The sequence below is a fragment of the Pan troglodytes genome, chromosome 6, assembly GCF_028858775.2.
Source record: "Pan troglodytes isolate AG18354 chromosome 6, NHGRI_mPanTro3-v2.0_pri, whole genome shotgun sequence".
NCBI lineage: Eukaryota > Metazoa > Chordata > Mammalia > Primates > Hominidae > Pan > Pan troglodytes.
The window spans coordinates 127,388,761-127,415,198 of NC_072404.2; the positions used below are offsets into that span (position 1 = coordinate 127,388,761).

Sequence of the window (26,438 nt, forward strand, 5' to 3'; positions counted from 1 at the left end):
ATTCTTACAATTACTCCCCCTTTTGCTCTGATGACTAAGCCAATTTCCAATTTTGAACAAATACTAATTTTTACCAGCTCTGGCCATTGACACCTAGTCAAAAACTATTTCTCAAGGAGATAGGGGAGCCAGTGAACAGTTCAATGGAGAAATAGAGGAACAAAGTCCAAAGTTCTTTCAAAATCTAGCTCCTGCATAGTTTTCCAATCTCACCCTTTACAACCCCCGACTCAACAGTCCCACTGAACCTCTCTTATCTATGCCTTTCCCATTGCTTTTCCCTCCACTTGACATGTGGGCCTCTTACTCCTGTCCCCTTAACAGGTCTTCTTCAAAACAACGCAAGCATCCTCCTCTGTCACACGTGTCCATGTGAAGAGACCACCAAACAGGTTTTGTATGAGCAATAAAGCTTTTGCAAGTCACAGGGGTTACAACTGCTGAGCTTCGGCTCAGAGGCCTGACATCCTCAAGGAAGGCTTAGTCTGTACCCTAACTCCACTGCACCAATCCCCTTTAAGTCCCTCCATCCTCAAGGAAGGCTTAGCCTGTACCCTAACTCCACCACACCAATCCCATTTACATCCCTCCAACACTGATGATACTCACTCACCACCTCTACTTCTGCGGCTCCTTTATGTTCCCAATACCCAGCACAATGCATGACACCTAGTGGGTACTCAACAAGTGTCAGTTAAATATATAATGGGATGAAATCACCAAGGTGTGCAGTTGACTTATTTATTAAATTAATATTTAATGGTTACTCTCCATGTGCCAGTATTGTGCTAGGCACTGGGAATACAATGGTGAAGATAACACTTTGCACTGGTGTTGAGTTATTAAGTCATGAGAAAGAAGTTTCCTACGTTTTCTGTTTGCTACAAAACACAGTTCAGAATGTGTAGATGGACAACTCTTCAGGTGCTTGGATTTTGTCACTTGGTCATTCAATTAGCACTTCTTTTACGCGCATTTAATCCATTTTATTAGTTTTTATCAAATTTATCAATTTCTACCATCGGTAGGAATTTTGCTACCTCAATAAGACTAAACACATCTTTAAGGAAGGGACTAGTATTCCAACCAGCAGAGCACCTAGAAATGAGGATCTCTTAATTGTTCAGCAAATACCACAAAAGCGAACTGGAAGATAGGGACCCAGCCCCAACACACACCATCTTAAAGTGCTGATGTACTCTCCTACCAAAAAGCATTCACAAAACCATGACTCACATGTGCTGAGGTCTGCTTTCAGGCTAGTTCTCCTTCTACACCTCACAGAGTTCTACACCTCTGTGTTTTATATTGCCAGAGATTTTTAAATGTACACAGCAAACAGATACACTTATAGTTAGTTCTATTATTCTTATGTGGAAAAAAATTAAGCCCACTGCCTTTTTTTAACTTTTAATTTTGAATTAATTTCAGATTTATAAGAAAGTTACAAAAATAAGCCAGGTGTGGTGGTGTGTGCCTGTGGTCCTGGCTATTCAAGAGGTTGAGGTAGAAGGATTGCTTGAGCCCAGGTGTTACAGGCTGCAGTGAGCTATGATCACACCACTGCACTCCGGCCTGAGAAACAGAGTGAGATCCTGTCTCGAAAGGAAGAAAGAGAAAAGGAAGAAAAGAAAGGAAGAAAGAAGAATTGTCAGAGGTATTCAAACCAGAGTGACTCCATATTGAACAGAGGCTGGGAAAAATAAGACTGAGACCTACTGGGTGGCATTCCCAGGAGGTTGGGCATTCTTAGTCATAGGATGAATTAGGATGTTGGCAGGGCTAAAATACAGGTCATTAGGACATTGCTGATAAAATAAGATGTGGTAAAGAACTGAAACCCACCAAAACCAAGATGGCAACGAAACTGACCTCTGGTGGTCCTCACTTCATTATACGCTAGTTATAATGCATTAGCATGCTAAAACACACTCCCACCAGCGCCAGGACAATTTACACATGTTATGGCAACATCTGGAAGTTACCCCACATGGTCTAAAGGGGAGGAACCCTCAGTTCTGGGAATTGCCCATCCCTTTCCTTGGTAACTCCAAGAATAATCCACTCTTTGTTTAGCATATAATCAAGAAATAACCATAAAAATAGCCAGCTAGCAGCCCTCAGGGCTGCTCTGTCTATGGAGTAGCCATTCTTTTATCTCTACTTCTCCAATAAACTTGCTTTCACTTTGCTCTGTGGACTTGCCCTGAATTCTTTCTTGCTTGAGATCCAAGAACCCTCTCTTGGGGTCTGGATCAGGACCCCTTTCTGGTAACAGAAGGAAAGAAAAGAAGAAAGTAACACAAATAGTATAAAGATATATTCTTAAGTAAGCTTCAGCAAATGTGAAGCTCTTAAATAAATATAGTACATTTACCAAAACCAGGAAGTTAATGTTGAAAAAATATACTGTCTTAGTCCATTTTGTGCTGCTGTGACAGAATATCACAGGCTGGGTAATTTATAAAGAAATTTAATTCTCACAGTTCTGGAAGCTAGCAAGTCCAAGATCAACGTACTGGCATTGTGCTAAGGGCCTTTCTGCTTTGTCTTCACATGGTGGAAGGACGAAGAACATGAGAGTGTAAACTACCCAAACACAGCCTGAAGCCTCTTTGAATAGGGCCTTAATCCCATTAACAAGGGAGGAGTCCCCATGGTCCAATCATTTCTTAAGGTCCCACCTCTTAATACTGTCTTTTTGGCAACACCTGAGTTTTTAAAAGGATTACATTTCAACATAAGTTTTGGAGGGGACAAAAACATTTAAACCATAACTTATACTATTAACTATTCTCCAGTTCATATGCAAATTTCACCACTTGTCCAACTAATGTCATCTTTGTCCTGTCCAGGATTGCACATTTAGTTGTTACATTTTCTTAGTCTCTTCCCATATTGGACTGTTTCTCGGTATTTGTCTTTCATGACTTTGGCTACTTTTAAGGATATTGGCCATTTATTTTGCAGAGTATCTCTAAATTTTGGGTTGTTTCCTCACAATTAAATGTAGAATATGCATTTTTGGCATGAATATCACAGAAGTGATGGTGTGCCCTGCTTGGTGTATCTCATCAGGAGGTACATGATGGTGATAGGTTTTATTACTGGTGATATTAACCTTGATCACTTGGTTAAGTGTCCCAGGTTTCTCCACTGTACCGTTACTATTTTTGCCTTTGTAAGTAACAAGTATCTTAAGGGAAGATACTTTCAGACTATGCAAATATACTGTTTTTCATCATATCTCATAACATCCATTGATAATTTTTGCCTTGCAACCTTAGCCATTTCTAATCATGATGTTTGTCACAGGGTTATTCAGACACAGCTGGATTATTTCAATTGCAATCAAAACCTGTAATGGGTTCTTTTTGAAGTGGATACAATATACTTAGTTTAGTCTTGATTTCTTTAACATAAAGTACAAAATTAATACTACTACCATAGGCATCCTTGAAACGACTACTCAGTATATCAGGTGAAATTTCAAGTGTTTCAGAAAATGAAAAACATTTCATTTATTTCAGAAAATGGAAACAAATTAACGTTTTTGTCCAATTTTCATACACGGCATGATCTCTTTAGATATTACTTCCTTAACCAAATAATTTGTATATGGGTGTTTGGTTAAAAGATTGCTTTTGAGCGATTTCAGCCAACATTTTCAAGGAAAATTCGATGGGTCCTGCAATTAACTGTAATCATCTTCAGGTTTGAATCAAACTCTCTAGCTTCACTGCAATTATCACTGACTTATAAAGGAATCTAGATAAAATTATATATATTTGTTTCATTTTCTGGCAGGAATCTAGACTTCCTAATCATTTTGTATAATAACACTTATTTTTAACTAAGGTCTTAGGACTTACTGATATTCACAGAAGCTATCACAAGTTATTAATTCTGTGGCATACTGTATGTATGGCTTAACTGATTTTAACTATTAAAATCTTACTTAAAATAAGACACTGGCTTCAAACTACAGTGAGCATCTTACAAAGGATTTACATTTTGGAAACGTTATAAAGTTGGCTAGTTGGAATCAGTAACTAAATTCTGAAGCTACCTCATAATAGCCTACTTAATCGATTAAACAACTGAAATAATAATTACACATGTAATGAAAACTGGGTGATGGGAGGGATTTATACATAGCAGAGGCAATATAGTATGGGAGAGGTAGAGAGGTCTTGGCAAATGTGGAGACACAATGAACATGAGCTGACTCTTCCTCAGTACTGTGTTTCTCCACCTGGCCTAGAAAACCTTGATTCCTGAAAAGCCTCATCCTAACTTTGCCACAACCTGGCGATCCATCCATACTGTTCACAGCCCTCAGGAGAGACTGGATAATTATGAACACATCTTGCTTTCTTCCATCATTTCCCTTTTCCCCAAGGGAACATAGCTGCACTGAGAACACCAATCTCTCAACCACACCCTATCCCAACCCCTGTGGAAAATATAGTAGCTACCTCACCAATGGGAGTTGAGGGAATGAACACTCATGTCTTCTGGGATCTGGGTCAAGCCCAGGTCAGCCATTCTTCAGACTTGCACAGTATTGGGACTAGAAAGGCCTTGTAGGAACACTCACATCATTCTACATATGGTACTTGTAAACCTGGCATTCATGGTTCTTCCTAAAAGAGGCAGGTGGATCACGAGGTCAGGAGAGCGAGACCATCCTGGCTAACACGGTGAAACCCCGTCTCTACTAAAAAAAATACAAAAAATTAGCCGGGCATGGTGGCGGGCACCTGTAGTCCCAGCTACTCAGGAGGCTGAGGCAGGAGAATGGTGTGAACCCAGCCTGGGCAACAGAGCAAGACTCCAGCTAAAAAAAAAAAAAAAAAAAAAAAAAAAAAAAAAAAACACACACAGGCAACCAGTATTCATGTGGCTTATCTAGGAAACTAATAAAACTCTGTTATTTCCACTTTATAAATTCTCTATGAAGCCTTTCTGCTTCCTCTCAATGACTATTTTTAAAATGAAAAGATATTAAGGAAAAAAATGCTGCTTGTTTATCATAGAGATTTTAATAACAAGTTAAGGCAAAATTCATGAAACTGTAATAGCCAAATCAGGATAAAAATGAACATTACCAACTCAGCACTTATCAATTATAAATGAACTTTTAAATTCTTCCTCAGGGTTTTTAGAGGGCACCAGGTTCCCCTGGGAATCATGCCCTCTCTTCTTCTGCTCTTCCAATTTTATAAGCTAATGAAGCAGTTGCTTTCCATGCCTTTCTTCTCACTGTAAATTTCAGCAACTATTGATTCCAGATGTTGTCTACAATAATTGAAATCTGGGTTGTCTTTGTTTGCCAAAAGCTACACTATTTAAAAGAAACTTGAAAAAAATACTCCCTACATCCCCCTCCCCCACCCTGCCCATTTTTTCATGGAAATCAAAATCCCTATGCTTAGCTAGGGTTAAAATCTTTAGAAATATTTCTCCTTTCCCCTCTACTATGAAACTTGCCAAACAAATGAGATAAATTTTCCAAAATATCTTCAAAAACAAACAACAGGTCTGGTGTTAGGGCCAAAAGCAGTCACTGATTTCACAATAGTTTAATTAGGAACGATCCATCTTTTGCAGTTCTTTGGTTCAAATGATAATTTTGCATTTGTTTTTATTTTTCTGACCATCAACAGAGGTGACTTGGTCTGTCTATGTACTAAATCTGACAATGTGAATGCCCTTGGTGCTCATATACAAAGTGGGTACCCATAACATTGCAATCCAGCTAATGCAAAGTGAAATAACAAGTGCCCAAAGATAATAAGATTCAAAATAAAAATTTTAAACAATTCAAAGAATTTCATTTTTTGGAAGACAATTTAAAACTTCCAAAAATATATTCAACGTTCAAAAATTAAATTGAGGATGAGACATATTCTTCCTTAGGTGTGCAAGAATTTACAGATAATTCCCGTTAACAAAAAGAAGAATCAAGAGCTCAAATGACTAAGCATGGCTAGAATAAGGTGTACCTGCATGAAAGTACATATAAGATATGACTTTTTCTCCTTTTATTAATGACTGTAATTAAAAACTATCTTATTTTATAGCCTCTGCTAACAGTCATTTGTTATTACTAACAAATAGTTATATCTTATAACTATATTGACAATTTACTAATAGTTTCACTATTAATAATACGTGTTAATGTGAATATAGTTTTAATGAATTCTGGAAGTTAAAAAGCAATCTATATAAATGAATAATTTAGCTATTTCTAAATCTAAGCGAATGGATCAAAACACTGACCATAGGCCATCAAGACCCCAAAGTTATATGCTTAAAAATTCTAAGTTTATCAGCTTCTGGTAAAATGGAAATATAACTAAATAAATTTCCCTGCTGTCTTTCCTATCTTTACCTCTTATAGCTAAAGGAAATACAATTAAAAAATTAAGATACTTTTTGAGAATTTTTTAATCACTGAGTTTTAAGGTCTTTTTAGTATACTAAATGTTTGTTCAATTTTTAAACTTTTTAATAAATCCAGAATAGCAGATTTGCCTACTAGGGGATGAAGTCTTTAAAAAAAATTCTGCATTTTGCTGTGAGTTCTTCCTAAAAACACAGGCAACCAGGAAAGTCAATTTGTTTGTTTGCTTACCTAGGAGTTAAGCCTAGAACTAAGTCATATTATGGCAGAAAATCCCAATTTACAATTGGAGCTGCAGAGTTAAAAATACCCAGCATTGTACAGAAAAACTTTCCTACATTGTGTTTGAAGCTGTGTGACAGATATATACAAGTACTGAGTGTTTCTCAATCACCACCTGCTCCGCACCCACCTGAGTTCTGACAATAAGCAAACAGGACAGGCTAACCAAGATCTCCTCAAAACAGATGAGTTAAGAGCTAATATTTTCCTTTCTTTGCCACAAGACTGAACCTTTTTTATCCTCATACATGTGTAGAAATAATAGATCACTCTGTCAGTTTTCCAAAATCTAGTTGGGTCCTGCTAGAAGTAACTTACATAAAGCTACTCACTGTGCATCAATCTTGAACCCCCCAGGTAAAAAAGTTCACCTTCACACTATTCCCCAGCTGTGGCAGGTCCTTTTGCTTGTTAAAGCATAAAACAAAACTAAACAAAACAAGTATCGGTCTGAACACTTAATGCCCTTCATGCAGTCTGTAGCTTATCCCGACTGGCCTCGTGAAAAACCAATATTTTAGAATTTACATTTGTTTTGGAAAAAGGGGAAATGTCAATCATGTGTTGTAGTCTCCGACTTAAACGATCATACCTTCAGAAACTCAAACCTGAGAGCACCGTAAGACCATGTGGCACAGAAGATAGGCCCAAACTGACTTTGCTTTCTATGCCAAAGAGTCACTGGTACCCTAAAAGTAAAAAAAAAAAAAAAAAAATTAAGGAAATTTAATAAGTGAACTAAAGCTGGGCTTTTCAGGGAGCTAGAATATAATGAAAAGGTGTGGTCACTGCCAATCACAATGGCCTGGCTTTAGATGTTTCTTTCATGTTCTGTCACCATCAGAACTTTGGTAAAACATGATCTAATCCTAACACATGATCTAATCCAAATTTCATTTGGGATTTCTCAGCATAACTCCTTAAATTTTCTCTATACTTATCCAACTATTTGTACTTCGTTTTCCTGCCCATTTCTCCCCAGAGTTCTGAAAGGGTCAACAACAACAGCTGGAACGAAGGTGGAGGCCAAGTGAGGATGGGAGATGGCCCATTATCATGTCCAGCCATGCTGGGGGACGAACACTAGAGGGTACACAAAGGACAAAAGCTGACGCCCAAAGCCATTATGATTTTTCTCTTCTAAACTATTTTGCTCCAGAAATCAGCCTTTTATATTTAAGCATAAAAAAGAATCAATAAAATGCTACCAATGAATATGAGGAGCTTTAGCACACTTCGGCAAATCTGTTTTGGTAGTTCAGAAACTTACTTGTTAGTTCTTAGCTATGTTTTATATAGATGAGGTAAATACCAGAGATATGAAATGTTTCATCTATATAGGAGACTAGGTATCTGTTCTCAAAGGGCCTACACCTAGGTGAAGAAAAGGGGTAGATACAACTGAAAGTAAATAGAAAACAATACCTATTTATCCTTTGACTAGCTCAGAAAAGAAGTGCTACTTGAATTTCATCCATAGCTCTACACATAAAGTGGAATAAAAATTCCTGAGGCCGCTTACAGTGCAGGAGGAAGTCTAACGCCTTCCCATGGGCAAGTCAGATGGGTCCACTCCATGAATCTGAGCACCAGAAGAAGCACAGTATTTCATCCAAAAAGGATCCCATCATTTCCATGAATTCTCCCATGTCTCCTCTGAAGCTAATTTTCCCCATCTTTCAACAGCTTCCTTCAAGTTTATGTATTTTAATTTATTTATTGCAAGGGGAGTTCTAGTCTAATATTTCCTCAGAGGGTTCCCAAACCATTCACAGCTGTCAAACACAACTATACACAAAAAGGATCAAGGCCCTGTCTACGGGTTCTTCCAGAGTTTCTTCGCCCTGAGCTTCCCCAGTTTACATGAGCCAGCTGATCTCCACCACTAACAGACTACAGAGTAGGCCCAGTACAAACCCCAGAAAGCTCAGTATCATGTGAAGGGCATACTAAATGCTACGTTGAAAAAATATGCATATGATTATTTATGCTTCCGATTAATGTCAAAATTGTAAACTGCAAAAGACCACTAACCATGAGCAGGGACATTCACTTGGTACTATATTCTATGTCATGACAGTGTGAAAAACACCTAGAACAGAAAGGTTTACCTTTTCCCCTTCACATGCAATCTCCTCTGTCTCTATTCAGTTCCCCCTAGGAAATGCTGTGGTATGTGTTTAGCGCGGTATAATCACTCACTCAATGTTTACGGAACATCTACCGCAGACTGGATACCACTCTATGTACTGAGCCAGAAGTATCCACAAATATAGTACAAGTACTCCTCACAGCAACTCTCTGCAGTAGGTATTCTTATCTGTATTTTATAGATGAGGAAAGCTGGGGCCAGACAAGAGAAGCAATTTGCCAAAGGTCACAAAGCTCGGTGGTGGTACAGGAGAGGGTTCCGCCCCTGACCAGCTGATGGCTGTCCCAGCTGTAATTACTGCTCCTTGAGAGGGAAGCAGGCACAGAGTAGCGGTGAGGAGCATGGCTCAGGCTTCTGCACAGGTGGGTTCAAATCCCATTCCTGCTACTTATTAACAATGTGAGCCCAGCCAGCTATTAACCGTGCTGTGCTTCAGTTTCCTCAGACTGTAAAATTTGGGTAATAACAGTATTTGCCTCACAGGGTTCTGTGGGAATGGAATGAGTCCCATGGAGAACATGGATGGTGTTCAGCACAGTGATGAGCACACCTGGGCAGCAAAGGCATGTGAGCTGTCAATGTTGACCATTTCTTTGACTACTCCTATAATCACCTGGCAAGCAGTTAGCATCAGTAAATGTTTCCCTGATGAAATGCTTATTTTCTTAATATCCAAACTCTGGTTCCTGGGCTGCAATTTCCTGCTAAGGAAGCGAAAGGCCTGTAAATTGCCCCCAGAATTCAAGTACCACTTCAATCAAAGAGGAGCCTTTTCTTCTTTTTTTGTTTTTGAGATGGAGTCTCACTCTGTTGCCCATGCTGGAGTGCAGTGGCGTGGTCTCGGCTCACTGCAACTTCCACCTCCAAGGTTCAAGCGGTTTTTCAGCGATTCTCCTGCCTCTGCCTCCCGAGTAGCTGGGATTACAGGTGCCCGCCACCACGCCCAGCTAATTTTTGTATTTTTAGTAGACAATGGCGTTTCACCATGCTGGCCAGGCTGGTCTTGAACTCCTGACCCAAATGATTTGCCCACCTTGGCCTCCTAAAGTGCTGGGATTACAAGTATGAGGCACCGTGTCCAGCTGAGAAGCCTTTTCTACGTATCCTTCATGAATGATTTCCAGAGTTGCTCTACAAAGCTGAGGGAAGCATGTGTAGGGAGAAGCATTGAAGCTGTGAGATGTACCTGAATTTGGTGCTGAGTTAATGCAGAGAGCTTTGGCAAAAGCCTCTGTTTCCCCCTTAAGATTTGGTGTTTACTCCTATTCAAGTTGTAAAGAGCATCCAAGGCAGCCAGACAGGGTGACAGAGCACAGTTACACTTCCCCTTATAAAAACACATCCTTTGCTTCTCACGGAGCAAAAGCTCAGGAAGAAAGCACAACATTAGATGACATCATGCCTTCCGGATCAGAGACCAGAGATTTTAGGTTATTAGCCTTTCTACTATTTTTTAAATCAGTAATATTGAAGGGCTTTTGTTTGTTTTTAAAAACTCTGTCCTTGGAATCCAACCACTAGAATACTAATGAAAGAGAAATAGGCAGACAGGCATTTTGTGCTCCATCCCTGAAAGGGGGTGCATACCTTGTGCAGCATTATTTCTGCAACTTGAAAATCCATAAAGAAAATCCTCAACTTATCAATTAATTGTATGTCTTTAAGAAATTAACAAAAATTATTCTCAAAAACAGACTTACTCTTTAATCTATATTCTAGCTCTTTTCATGTCATTAAAAAAATAAAATAAAACTTTGATATTTCACATTACTGCCAGCCAGCAGACTAAGTGACGCAGTACAGAAACATGTCTCTTTTCCTTATCAGTCATAAATGCTGTTCAATGCGTGTCCTTCCTAAACTGCTTTGTTCACGGCTTTCCGTGGCAAGAAAATGTTTATCATGTATACGTGAATTCTGTTTTTCATCTCGACTTGTTTTTCAAGAAAGACTATTTATATATGTATCTTTGAGGAGATACAAGGATGCAATGCTTTCAATTTTCACATAAAATGACTTCATAAAAATAATCAATGTGCCTTAAAAATGTAATGATTATACTGGATAATTCAAGCATCACACGGGGCCTGTCTCAGCCTCCTGGCTTTAAATATCATCTAAACGCTGAGACTCCCAAATTGATATTTCTAGTTGGAGCTTTTCCCTTGAACACCAGATTAGTATACTTAGTATATTCAACTTCTTATTTAATACCTCTATTAAACCGAACTCCTGAACTCTCTTTCCCACCCTACTCAACCCACAATCCAAAATCTGCTCTACTGTTAGCCTTCCATCCCAGTAAATGGCCAATGCATTCCCGGCTACTCAGGCCAAAAGTCCTTTACCTCCTTTCTCTTACATCCTTTACCCAACCCATCAACAAATACTGTCCTCTACTTGTAAAGTATATATCTGGCTATTTCTTGCCCCTTGCACCAAAGCCAACCTAGTCAAATTACCATCATGGGTAGCCTGGATAATTAACAGCCTTCTAAAGCTCTTCCTGCTTCAGAAACCTTGACCTCAGTCAATTCTCCACTGACAGCCAGAGTGATTCTTCCAAAACTTAAGGTAGATCACGTCATACCTCTGCTCAAAATAACACTATTTCTTTCTTTATTGCATACTGACAGACATTCGTTATTTTTAAATTTGGGGCTCTAATGAACAATGCTACCAAGGCCTGTTCTTGGTTGTGCATAATGTATAATTAGCAAAGTGATACAAACCTTTCTGAACTAAATGTCTTACCTTTTATATTCTAAGCTACAGAACTTCACAGGAAAGGACAACCTCTTTCTCATTATTTCATGCTACTAAATACACTCACAAAATAACCAAATTTCCAAGTTAAGAAAGTTAGTTTGCATAACACAGCTGGTCATTGAGAAAGCACTAATCAACAGAAATGTTGAAGACCAACCTAAAGTATTTAGTGACATTGATGATAGTACAGATGTCTTCCAAATGCTGACATAAGCCAAATCCTCAATATTCACTCAGCATCTACCATACGCCGACACCATGCTGGGTGCTAGGGATTCAGTGATGAATAATAATAATAATAAAAAGCTGCCTTTTCTACCTCATTCTCATTGAGTTCTCTAAGCTCTCACTGAGCTTCCAATTAGGCTCTATGCAAGGGAAATCACCACAAGCTCCAAGATTCCCTGGATGAGGACAAGGAATACAACAGACCCAGCTTCCGATTTATACCGTGGGTTAGAGTAGCTACTCACTGTGCATCTGAGCTATTTTAGCAGTGAGACCTATGAGACTTCTTGCCCTTCTGGTCTTAGTTTAAAGTGCTGACTGGCCAAGGAGAGGATAGCCAACTCTATCAATGTGATAAGTTCCTTTTTCAGCCACCCTAATGATAGCTCCTGCCTCTCAGCCCCTCTGATTCCTCCTCCATTCAGGTGCCGGTATGACCTATCCAAACGAAGTCAATCATATCCCTCTCACATAAAACCCTTCAATGGATCCTCATGACTAATGAAATAAAGTGCTAACCCTCTGTGGCCTGGCCCACTGCCTGCCTCACTTGGGGTCTCTTCTCTCACTATCTTTTATTTTCTTTATCAGCAACACCAGATCCTTGTAGTTCCTATCACTCACAATGCTGCTTCCTAACTCCAGGTTGCTCATGTGTTTCCTTCTGCTGAGAACAGCCCCATTCACTGTTTGATCATTTTAGACTCAACTAAGAGAGGGTCCCCTCCACCAGAAAGCCTTCCCTGGCTACTCCTACACAAGCATACAGCCAACTCCCCCAACCCTGGGGCTTCACCTTGGAACTCCCATGATACCCAGTGCAAGCCCCTCTCATTGCACTCGCCTCTCTATCTGCACAAGCAACAGACTCTTCCACTAAACTTTGAGTTCCCAGAACTCTTAACACTAGTATATTATCAAACACATAGGAGGAGCTTAATAAAGGCCTCATTACCACTTGCACACCTGTCCCCTACAACAGGGGTCCCCAGCCCCCAGGCCATGGACCAGTACCATTCCTTGGCCTGTTAGGAACCCAACCGCACAGCAGAAGGTGAGTGGCAAGCGGGTGAGCATTACTGTCTGAGCTCCGCCTCCTGTCAGATTAGCAGCGGCATTGGATTCACAGGAGCGTGAACCCCATTGTGAACTGCACATGTGAGGGATCTAGGTTGCACGCTCCTTATGAGAATTGAATGCCCTAATGGCTGATGATCTGAGGTGGAACAGTTCATCCTGAAACATCCCCCCCACTCACCCTTGTCCGTGGAAAAATTGTCTTCCATGGAACTGGTCCCCGGTGCCAAAAATGTTGGGGACCGCTGCCCTAAAAGAGGGCCAACAAATAACAGCCTACCAGCTACATCCAGTCTGCCACCTATTTTTGTAAGGCCTGTGGGCCAAGAAAGGCTTTTATATTTGTAAATTCTTCGACAAAATTTTAAAAGAGTAATATTTTGTGACATGTAAAAACTATATAAAATTCAAATTTCAGTGTCCACAAAGTTTTATGGAAAGATAACTACATTCATTCATTGACCTACTGTTTATGCCTGCTTTTGCACTATAATGACAGAGTCCCGTGGTCGGAACAGAGATTATATGGCCCCCAAAGCCTATGATATATACTATCGAACCATTTACAGAAAGTGTTTTCCACTCCTGCTCTCCAACTTCCATTCCCTTGCCTATTACTCTCCTGGTCATCTCACTTCAAGGGCACTTTGAACTTCCACTGGAAATGCAACAAAAGTTCAAATTAAAGAGAGTGGAAATGACTGAAAGTGACTTGAGGTGGGAGGTTGATCTTCAGCTGTAAACAGAAAATGTTGCTCGGCTGGGCCAGGTAAGGACATAATGAGCTTGGATGAACTCATTTGCTACTCAATGGTACTTTATCATTTGGGACAACTATTAAAAAGGATAAATAATAACATAATTCAACCTCACAAATACATTGGAGAAATCTGAGACTCTTACAGAATTCTAAAGTCCCAAGCCTCTAGGCCCAGAAAAAGGAACTGTGTATAGAGACAGGCTACCTTTCTTTACTCCTTTTTTTGTTTTGTTTTGTTTTCTTGTTTGTTTTTGAGAGAGAGTCTCGCTTTGTTGCCCAGGCTGGAGTACAGTGGTGCAATCTCGGCTCACTGCAACCTCCGCCTCCCGGGTTCAAGAGATTCTCCTGCCTCAGCCTCCCAAGCAGCTGGGATTACAGGTGTGCACCACCACACCCAGTTAATTTTTGTATTTTTAGTAGAGACAGGGTTTCACCATGTTGGCCAGGCTGGTCTCGAACTCCTGACCTCAGGTGATCCACCTGCCTCGGCCTCCCAAAGTGCTGGGATTACAGGCATGAACCACCATGCCCAGTCCTTTACTTATGTTTTTAGTTAATTTCAATTAACTAAATAAAAAATCGTTTGCACCAAACTGATAGGCAAATGATACATATCAGCTCATTTGGCTTTTGTTATTTTGGTCAAAGCAGATTTAATGAACTTAATTAAGTGGAAGACTCACGTGCTAAGAAACCGGGCTGCACCAAAGAGCTTTGATTGTATGGAGCCATCAAGGCACAGGCTCAGAAAATAGAAAAAAGAAAGGGACTGGGTTTATTTTTCAAATGTTTATTTGACATCCTTCTCCAAACACAATTTCCTTCAACATCATTTCTTAAGCACTGATTTGAGTACCAAGAAAAGAAGCTGAGACAAGGTGAGTAAATCACAGTCTTTTCTCCGAACTCACAGTCTAGTGAAGGAGAGAGCCATGAAACCAAAGAGTTACCATTCCATTTGAGAAAGACAGAACTAAAGGTGAGTACGCAGTAGTACATAGAAGAGGATTAACGATACATCTGGGAGAGAGACAATAAAGCCTCCATGACAAAGATAGCCCTGAACTTGAGTTTTAAATGACGAAAAGGATAGCAAGAGAGAAAGGAAAGGAACAGCAAGCCATCTAGGGAGCAATTGGTAGCTAAGTATCACTAGAGCATGAAGTACAGGTCCCAGAGGGATGAGAAGGCAATGGGAAGTGGTAAATCGACTTTTTAAAAAGATTAACCTGAAGAAGGCTGCAACAAAGGAATATGTTAATATGTTCAAAATCCAAGCCCTCTGAGGGCTGAGAATCTAATAGGTAAAAGCAAAGATAAGAAATGGTTTCTTATATCTTCCTTACATATTACTCTGAGAATACATATTCCTATTCCTAAAGGGAAAGTATTTTGTTGGCAGAATGGAGATCAGACCTTGCATCAAAAGGACCTATCAATGCTTGTTTGAAAACCGCTACTCCACTATTGCAAACACAGAACTACATCATCTCACTAGCATAATCTCAGCACTAAAGGTTTATCAGCCCAATGAAATGGCTGAATTGTAATTGTCGAATAATAACTTAAAATGATCTGGCTAGTCTCTTTAAGAATTAGCAAGTAGGTGAAACTTTAACTCCAAAGGAAAGCTTTCTCAACAACTTGGATCAAGCAAAATGGAAACTCAGAGATGAATGAACACTTCTGATCATCATCTACACAGCAAGACAGCAGTGCTCTGCTCTCTGACACAGTCAGCTGCACTGAAAACTGAGCACAGGTTGCTGATGTCTCAGTCTTGCTACAAAAGGTCTCTAATTGCCTCACTGGGTTCCCTTCGTCCATTTCTCTCTCAGCGTTAGACAACAAGCATTTCACACTGAATCATCCTACTGCTCAAACCTGCTCACATGGTCCTGATTATTTTTTAGACCGCTAATTATTTAAACATAATAATTAATGCTGTGGCTAGAACTTTCCTATTGTCTACCTCAAATATAAATCAGATACCCAGTAGTGCTTATCTTGCAATATTATTTTGCAAGTAAGGTACAATTTTGAGTTTTTCTTCTTCTGCTCCTCAGCATCTGACCCCTTCCTGCTGCGCCTGAAAAATCCATCACTTAGTTGGTGGCACCCAGCTCTGAAATGTGCCTGCTCATTCCTTGGTTCTGTGCTCCATCACTGGCGTCCACTGGACCCAACACATCCTGATAAGTTAATCATTGTGAATGTACAAGTACAGAAAGGCTGGATGGCCACTCCCAGAAAACAAAATCTCAATTAAACCTTCCGTGTGAAGAATGCACATCCACTCTTCACACCCCAGCATATCTGAGTCTCCTGGCAACCCTGGAGAAGAAAGAATGTTTTTAACCTCTCAAATTATACAGCATAGAATTGCTTCTTTCAGGCAGGTTCTGGATATGAAACTGTTGTATAAAAATGAAAATCCTAAACAGCCTCAAAGGGAGGAAAATAAAATGGGGGAAAAATAATTCATAAAATGTTACCATTCATTTGCAGTACGAGACCAGCAATTGGTGTTTGCAACATCTTTTGCAAAGTCAAACTGAGGTTGGATGAGAACTGTTAGTAACCCTTGAACCTCCATGCTAATTTAAAGGATAGAACTTGTCACTCTGGTTGAATAATCTAAAATGTCAGCCAGCAGTCACTCTTGAACTTACATGGAAATTCATTAGTTCCAACAGACAGCAGTGTTAATGGAGACGGTAATTGCACTCACTGGGTGGTTTGTTTGCATGTGTCCACAGAAGGAGACACTAATTCGAACCAATCTAAGCCCACTTAATTCTTAGAAGTATAAACTACTGATGCAACACAGAAAGAAATTATTTGTGCAAAATATGGCTAAAATGAAACAGTATCATGATTCATTGTTTTTCTGAATATTCATGACAATTAAATAGCTATAATATCTCAAAAAAGATCTGAATATCTAAATCATTGCAAATGTAACTTTCTGATTCGAAATGACTTGAATTTGCTTTCTTAATAGAAGCAAAGCAGCTCCACAGGAGAACCGTTACATCTGCATGAAAACTTCATGGTATCAAGAACTCTGCTACTGGCATGTCACATCTCCAATTCAAATGCTGGCTTCAGATTCCTACTGAACAATATAGAGGATCAGGATCTTCATTTTGCAGAATGCAGAAAAGATGACCTTTTAAGCCTAAACTAGCATTTGGGAGTGTAACAGCAAGCATACAGGAATCTGTTTTCTAAGGAGAACACACCTCAAGACTGAGAAAAGGGCTGGGATGGGCATTCATGTTGGATTTGAACAGCAAATGCTCAAATCTGAGACATACATTCAGCTGTACAAACAAAATTCCTGTTCAAAGTCAACTGTGAATAACCCACTTGGCCTCAATTAATGCAGCTAAATAATGGATTAACATCCTTCAAGTATTTCTAAACCACAATGAAACTACAAAAATCATGAAACAGGAGCAAGGTGGCTGTAGTGAACACACATTGTTGGTGCAGCTTGCCTTTCATCTTTTCTAATAATTATATTTATTTCCTGTAGTTTGAGGGTTACAGGCCCCACACATTCTACACCCTCTCATTTGGGCAATGAGAAAAGTCTTAACAGACTCTTCCTTCAAACTTTAACCAGAGTTGGTGAGAAAGATCTTTCATCTTTTGGGACTTTGAGCTCTGAGACAGACGAAAGCCTAGAGCCACATGGACAAAGCTTGCTAGAAGAAGTCTTCACAGAGGGATGGAGAGAGCTCTGATGATACAATGAACTCGTGGACCCAACAGGTGCTGCAGCAATAGGCTAAGTCAGCTCCTCAGATTTCTCAGTTCATGAACTTTTTAAAAGCAAGTTTGAATTTTGGGGGATTGTCATTTGTAAAAGCACTGGCCACGATCTATGGCAAATACTCAGGAAGAGGTTCAATGTAGGACAAGGATGATGCCTTTTAAGGCAGAAGTCACTGGTCCATGTTCTCTCGTGATTTGCAGTGTAACATAGTGAAGCTATGCCTATCTGTCCTCTTCATGTAGTACCACCAACCAGAACAGGGCAGAGGGAAAAACAGCAGGAAGATTATACAAATAGCAGGAGCATCATACTACCACTATCTATTAACAACTAGGTCAAAGAATCAGACACTAGCAATCACAAAAAAGCAAGAAAGGATGACACTGGATCCAAGGATGTGGAAAGAGGGGTTGGTTCAGATACCTAGCAAATAAGGATGGCCTTCAGCCCAGTGCATTGCCTACCCAACTGAGACATCCTTCACATAGTCGTTCCACTCCCTGTCTTGTCTGCTGGGTTTCAGTGGAGTTGAGCATCACTCCTCACCTGGTGAAAGTGAGACACCAAAGGCTTTTGTTGTTGTTTCTTTAGGAAACCTTAATTCCACTTTCTTATCTTCACAGTTTTCTTTTCCTTTTTTCCTTCCTCCCCTCCCTCCCTCTTCTCTGTCCTTCCTCATATAAGCTTTATAGTGTTAAAGACTGATCACATCTTCCTACAAACTTCTCAGAAAGAAAACCAGGCCCAATTCTTATAACCTTCCATTGTGTGCACTGATTCCTAACCTTTAATCAAGTTCCAGCCTCTTCCCTCACTCCCCACCACTCTTTCTTTTCTCTCTCCTGAGCTGCAATTCATCAACTGGCTTTTTTGAAAGAGAATTTGCTATGTGTATTTCATCACTTCAAGCCTCTTCAAATTAATCTTATTGCCACGGGAAGAGTGCTTGCTTTACTCCAGAACATTCTTAAAACTATTAAATGGACCGCTGAAACATACAGGTTTATAAGAGAAATGCTGACAAACCAGAATTACAGTGAGGTGAACATGTCAATAAAGTGTCTCCTGATGAAATACTGAAAGATACATGCACGGTACCTTACAAAGTCCAACAAACAATTCAAACAGTATTGCTTCCTGGGAGTCAAAACAAAAAGCATGTCTACCAAAAAAGAAGGCAGTGGGTTTGCATGATAAGACTGGCCATTATCTCCATAGGAACAAAGCTGGGAAATACAAGTACAAGCACTGAATCCACCGCTGTCTGTGGAACAAAATTCCCTAGAATTTTTAATCTTGTTGTAAGACCCTTAAGTAGGTCATAGCAAGCTTAGAAAATTTTGATAGCAAAAAAAATGTGATGGGTGACAATGTGTACATCATCTTGGAGGAAAAGTATTTTGTTATTCTGACCCAACCTCAACTGCATTAACATTATGAAATATTTAGGAAGAGAATATACAAAAATATCTAGTCAAACACAGAAACTAAAAAAGTTCTGTGCCATCTTCAACTAAAATGTTTGATAACTAATTAAGTATAAGGTGCTGTTTATTTTAAATTGGCAATCCGAAGTGCATGGCTACCAACTACAAATTAAGAAGTTATTTATACAAATAAATTGATTAGATTTTTAGGAAGACCTTCACATATTACTATAATGATGTTTCACATAAATGCTCTCCTTGGCTTCCATTTCTGAGGTTGCTTGCTTTATTTTTAAAAAGGGCCTTTTTGTATTTTGGTATTTGTTGTAAGGAACCAATGAAGGATCTGTCTTATTGTGAATTCCTCCCTACACAACAATGTGTTGCAGTCAGATTCCCATGCATGATGTGAACACCATATAGAACAGCAAGAAATTGCTGAAAAGTAGGCCAGATTTTATTTCCAGCCATATCATTGTGATTTTATGTTGTTTATCTTTATTGGCTCATTTTCCCCAAAGCCCCACACTTGCCTTAAAAAGGTGGAAGGATAGGAAAGAGGTGAAAATAAATGTACTACCTTTTATTCTAGCTTGGAATTAGCATTTAAGCATCCACTGAATAATTTTCTCTAATATATTTTACTTTCCATGAAAAAAAAAAAGACATTCTAATCTCTGAGGAAAGAAAAAAGTATCTTTTTACAACATTCCTAAAGGGGAAAAGAGGCATTAAAGTGCTAATTAATTTAGCTAACAAATGTAAATAAAATAAAGCTCATTGTAATAACTTCTGACTTCAATCACTAAATATGTCTGTTTATTTTAGCAATAATCTGAGTAAACAAACAATCGAGTAAGAGACACAGTATATTTTAAAATTTCCAATTTTTATACTGCACATATTTCTGAAAAGCTCAATATAAAGCAAATAATTCCAAGTGAAATGCAATATGCAGACAGATACATCATAATCTAAAAATAGGCCAAGCTTCTTCATTGTTCTAGAGTAGAAAAAAAATGGGCTAACAAAAACAAATATAAAAATAATCATTTTTATGGCCCATTACCTACTGCTTGAGGCTTAAAGAAGAGAAAGGTGAAAAAGCACAAAACTTCAAATTTATGTGGATTTTTGAATACTCCCAACCCCACCACAAAAAGCAAAATAAAACCAAGCAAAAATCCCTCTTCAGGGAGAGTAGCAGTAAATGCCTTTTATTCTAACAGCACATGCTACATCCTGCTAATGAATTCAGCAATACTTTTCAAGGTGTGCCCTAAATTACTTTCTGAATTTTATTTGCAATAATTTCTCATTTTCATTCAAAACTCAAACCTTACCCTCTTTTAGGCTGTATCACTGTTTTCCTGACCTTTTCAGGAAGTAAGGACTGTACTTACCTTTCTTGACTTCATGGGTTATGACTGCTTGACCAGCTTTCATGGTCACAAAATTATTAAAACAGTTCCGCTAAGGACATGGATGGAGAGAGCCAGCACTAGTTTTCCAACATTCGCACTCATTGCCCCAAATAACACAGTCCTTGGAAATCTGAGCCACTACATTCCTGTTGAAGAATCATAATCTTCTTATTCTTGAAAAAATAAGTCTTAAGAGAACTAGTAAGCTCAACATAAAAATCACATCATCATTAATGTTTCCATGTGAAATATAGTGCTCAATCTGAAGCAATACCTAGAAATAAAAGTTCTCAAATGATAGCATCTAAACTTACAAATCCTGCAAGAAAGGAGCACATTTTCAATTCATGGGCTAATCCATTGTGCTTTTGATTGCGTTTTGGCTCTCAGCTCTCTCAAACCTAATATTTTCACTTGCATACTCATATGGGAAATACAGAAAGAGCTGTTCATGTGTGCATTTTGAGGGCAGGATGGAAGGAGAAAGAGATGATATACAAGGCTAAATCATCTGACTGACTGAGATAACCACAGTTTTACAATGAACCAGGTAACCATAGTGGAATCAAACACGATTCCTGAATCTCCTTCTTCAAATGGCTAATAAAAAATTTTTAAATATCTTTTTAAAGGAACTAAGCAAGAAAATGACACTATACGCTATTTTTTGAAAAGTGGCAGGTGGAGGAAAGGAATAAAACTCTAGCATGGCTCTGAATCTGGCCCGTGTCCTCTGCCCCACACATGGTAATGAGGAAAAAGGATCAGCTGACTAAACCCTGAACATCCTCACTTAAATTCTCTAAACTGGAGAAGTTGAATTGGAATTGAAAGTTATAAAGAAAGAAACAATCCTTGAGACTAGACTCTTGTAGGTACCAAGGCACCCTGACCACATTCCAAGATACTAAGCAGAGTTGGAGTCAAGTTGAACCACGCATGGCTGCATGGAGTGGGCAGGGGCCTAGGGTATTCAAAAAATTTTGGCCAGATGCGGTGGCTCACGCCTGTAATCCCACACTTTGGAAGGCCAAGGCGGGTGGATTGCTTGAGGCCAGGAGTTTGAGACCAGCCTGGGCATCATGGTGAAACCCCATCCCTACTAAAAACACAAAAATTAGTGTTTGGTGTGGTGGCGTGCACCTGTAATCCCAGCTACTCAGGAGGCTGAGGCAGGAGAACTGCTTGAACCCGGGAGGCGGAGGTTGCAGTGGGCCAAGATCCTGCCATTGCACTCCAGCCTGGGAGACAGAAAAAATGACTCAGTCTCAAAAAAAAAAAAAAAAAAAAAAAAAAAAAAAAAAAAAAAAAAAAAACAACTTAAAGGAGAAAGATGGGGTAACCAGCCATCTTTTTATGCTCTGAACTGAGGAAGTTTCTCATGATGTGGGACTTTGCATGCTTCATCTAGGAAAGTCCTGGACACACGGAGATGGTCAACCCATACCCAGGACCCCTAACTGTACTCCATTCCAGCTGAGTTCTCCCTACCCTCACACCCTTGGATTAAAAGCACTGCATTGAAGCTAATAGCCAGCCCTTAAATGGTAGGTGGGGATTTGGAAGACAAATTAGTCCCAGATAAAGTAGAAATAAGATCAAGTGAACTCACTTCTGCGTGGTCAGAGCACACAGATGATGTGGAGAGTGGCCTCCACTATGTATGAGTGAGATGAAATGAGGACAATTATAAAAATATACTACAAAAAGAAAAAAATCTAGCATGCAAAGACATATGTAAACTAAGACTGTAAGAAATATAACCCCAGAAACATAAGAAGACTTTCGGTGAATGTGTCACATTCTATAAAAACTTCATAAAACTATGAATTCTATAAAACAAGGACCAAAGACTAGAAGATAGAACAAAAGACCAAAAGGGAAGACTGTAGAAATCAGGAAATGCATGGAAAACAGAACAATAGTATTATGCAGTTAATAAACAAATTAGAAATAGCAAGGGGCAGAGGAAGTGAAAATCTAATTAATGGCATGGAGTAGAGAGAGAATCACACCGAGTGCAGCAGGAAAGACAAAGAAATTAAAGGAAGGAGAGAGAATGTAATACATGAAGAACTGAGATAAACAAACATAAAGATGATTGTTGTTCTGCACACAGAAGTGTTCATATTAAAAAACAAAACAAAACCAGGCACTACAGAAAATTACAACACTCATTTAAAAAAAGCTCTCCAGAATAAAGGAAGAAGTCAATGTGCAGATCAAAAGGGCATTCCTACACCAGCAAAAATTTAAACATAATTTTTAAAAAATCGAGCTATAACTTGAATAAGTTTTTGAACATAAGAAAGAAAAAATTGTTCTTTGATCTGGGATCTTAAAAGAATAAAAAAACTTCAAGTATCAAATATAAAAAGGAAGTTATCTACTAGAGGGAGAAAGACAAGAAAAATAGGCTGACCACAGATATCTTCACAATAATATTCAGTGTCAGAAGACCCATGTCTTTAAAAAAGGAAACAGGTATGACCCAAGAATATTAAATCCAGCTAATCTGCAATTCAAGCATAAAAACAAAAGGCAGGCATCTGTAAACATGTAAAAACTCAGGAAATAGCACACCCATGAGTCTTTCCTTAGAATAAACAAACCAAAAAAAAAGGACTTGACAATGAAAATTTGGATAAACAAGAAATGAATAAAAATAAATAATCAGACATGGAAAAACTGTGGCAAAAGGATTAATGGTGAGCACAGAATCCATTTAAATATAGAACTAAGACTAAACAACTGGGGCATTATGATTGTAGATCAGAGAATGAATGTTGTGAAACCTGAAAAAAAGAAAAAAATAACACAAGCAACATAAGGGGAGGTGGGAGAAAGCACAAGTGTGTTAATCTCTGGTTTCATAACAGGGAGACAATATGTAATAACTAAAATGTCTAAATTTCATTTGCTTTTAAATTTTTATGTTGAGATATATATAACAAAGGGTACGGATCTTAGGGTGCACAGTGTGATGGGTTCTGACAAATATATATACAGACAGTTCCCAACTTACAGTGGTCTTAAAGGATTTCTTTTTTTTTTTTTTCGGAGACGGAGTCTCGCTCCATCGCCCAGGCTGGAGTGCAATGGCATGATCTCTACCCACTGCAACCTCCACCACCCGGGTTCAAACGATTCTCCTGCCTCAGCCTCCCAAGTCACTGGAATTACAGGCGCCCACCACCACACCCAGCTAATTTTTGTATTTTTAGTAAGGAAGGGGTTTCACTATGTTGGCCAGGCTGGTCTCGTACTCCTGACCTCAGGTGATCCACCCGCCTTTGCCTCCCATAGTGCTGGGATTACAAGCGTGAGCCACCGTGCCCCCTGCCTGACAGGATTTAACTTTACATGATGTGAAAGCAATACACACTGACAGTAGAAACCACACTTCAAATTTTGAATTTTGAACTTTTCCCAAGCTAGTGATATATGGTATAATGCTCTCCTGTGATGCTGGGCAGTGGAGGCAAGCCATTCTGTTTTTCACTTTCAGCACAGTATTCAATAAATTACATGAGATATTCAACACTTTATTACAAAATAGGCTTTGTGTTAGATGATTTTGTCCAGCTGTAGGTCAATGTAAGTTTTCTGAGCACGTTTAAGGCAGGCTAGGCTAAGATAAGATGTTCAGTAAGTTAGGTGTATTAAATACATTTTCAACTTAAGATATTTTTACTGTACGATGGGTTTGTCAGCCTATAACTCCATTGTCAGTCGAGAAACATCTGCAAACTGTAGCTGTTTAACCAATGCCCCAACTAGGATATAGAATGTTACCATCATCCCAGAAACTTCCTTTTTGCACCTTTCCAGGTAATCTTCCTCCCATTCATCTCATAGGCAACCACTGTTCTGATTTCTATGACCACAGAAATGTTTTGGCTGTTCTTGAACATTATATAAACGGACTCATACAAGAGATACTCTATTATGCCTGCCTTCTTTTGCTCAATATAATGTGAAATATATCCATGTCATTGTGTATATTAATAGTCCTTTTAAAATTTATTATTCCATTACATGACTATACAGTTTCTTTATATAATTTCTAAGTATTTGTGATTAGGAACAAATCTGAACACTCTTGCACTTTTTTGTGGACATAGGTTTTCATTTCTTTTGAATAAATACCAGCAGAATTACAAGATCATTAGATAGGGGTAAATTTAATTTTATAAGAGATATTCTTTCATAGGGTCTATATCATTTTACATTTCCACCAGGACTATATGAAAGTTCCAGTTGCTCCATATCCTCATATAAACCTTATATTTTTAGTAGTTTTAATTTCAGCCATTCTAATGGTTATAATACCATTATGGCTCCAACCTCCTAATTTTTTATGATAAAATTAATCAGAAGTCAAAAGGTTATCCAGTTTCATTTTATTAAATGTAAAGGTTTAAACTTTAAAATAGCATGGACAGCAGGTTAGCATTGTTATAAAATTATTCATGCCTGTCTACCTATCCATTCATTCATCCTTCTATCCGTATATTTGAAGAGGCTGATATTTCCCAGATCATAACATTTTATATCTGTCAAGTAAGATTTGGAGGTGCTTTGTAACTGTCTTCTTTTTATTTTTCCATGTTACTTAGATTTTATAAAATGAGTACATCTCATTTTTTAAAAATATGTAAAGCCATTATTTGTTGTTTGGGGGACTGGGAAGCCATAAAGCCACATAAATGTGCACAGAGGAAAAAATATGGAGTTGAGGTCAAAGTGCTTTTGAAGAATTAATTAGCAGGCATATCAATAGGTCATCTCTATTTTGGAGACTTTTGAGTCCTCAAAATCTTTTTAGGGAGGAGCAACGAAAGCAGCTGAGTGATGACAAATACTAATGTCACCCTGCTACATAATTGGATCAGGGCTGAAGATCAATATGCCAAGTGAGGTCAAGAACAGTCTGGAGGTGACAGTACTGTCACTCTTGTGCCACCACTGGCTGTGGAGCTTCAACTGCACCCAGGACAGGCTACCCCCTTAGTGTCATTAAGTGTGTGTCTTGACAACCAACACCAGCGGGTCACATTTCTCCTCCAAGTGACCAAAGTAACAAAAAAAGTAAAATGCTAGCAGAAGAAGCTAGATAATTCTCAAAGAAGTCAAACTCTGTTTGGTTCTAAGGAAAGAACATAACCTTTGGAGCCAGCTAGGGCTGATTTAAATCCTTGTTCTTCAGTCACCAACTGTAATGTTTTGTGGCTACAAGCTATTCCAACTCGACAGGAACTCTTTTAAAAAGGCAACATATTAGACCAATGTCGCTATCTTCTAGGCCTAGGATATGGTGCATACCAGCAGATTTATCCATGGAAGTGTTCATGTTCATTTTATGCTGCTCCTTTGCTTCTGAAGAGGTAGTCTAGTTTTTTCACAGTACAAAGTGAATAACAGGAAAGGGACTTAGATGGAGGAGGCAGAACAGAGAAGCCATGAGTGTTAACACTCTCTTACCATGATATATTATATTGTTTCCGGCTCAGTGAATCTCCAAGATCCCCCAGAATCATAATCCATATTTCAACACACACTTCAGATGCATTCCACTCTTAAGTATAAGTGATGTCGGAATTGTCTCCAACTTTTACATTATTATTTCAATGAAAAGATGTTTCCTGATTACCTACAGTGGAAGGAACCCTGCCACAATTCCTGCTGATAACATTGAATTACCAAGCACTTACTGTGATATGTAGAAAATTGAAGGTTTTAAAGAGGATTTCATTTGGGGGGGGGGGACTTAAAGATGCATAAATCTAGTTATAAACTGTCATTTTTCCACTTTTTCCCTTAAGTAATTGCCTACTTGAAGTCTTCTGTTTTTTGTTGTTGCTGTTGTTGTTGTTTTTATAAATTATACTTATCCTTAAACTAACCTCGGAATGATGAATGTAGGAAAGCCTTATCTTTCTGAAGGATTTTCTGACTCTCAAATTGCTGACCACTTGCCCCCCGAGCCAGCTTTACCTAGGTATATGGGCTAGAGTAGAGTCGCAGACATCTCCTGTTTGGACAGAACTATGTTTAAAAACAATTATAACTACTGCCAACATTTAAGAATTAGGAGTTTTTCTCAAAAAAAATTTAATTTCAGCT

At 38.8% G+C, this 26,438-nt stretch overlaps 1 protein-coding gene across 11 annotated transcripts in view; it reads right to left on the bottom strand.

The window, feature by feature from the left end:
- Positions 1-26,438, bottom strand: part of DOCK4 (dedicator of cytokinesis 4) — a 472,223-nt gene that overhangs the window by 280,186 nt on the left and 165,599 nt on the right. The window lies entirely within an intron of this gene.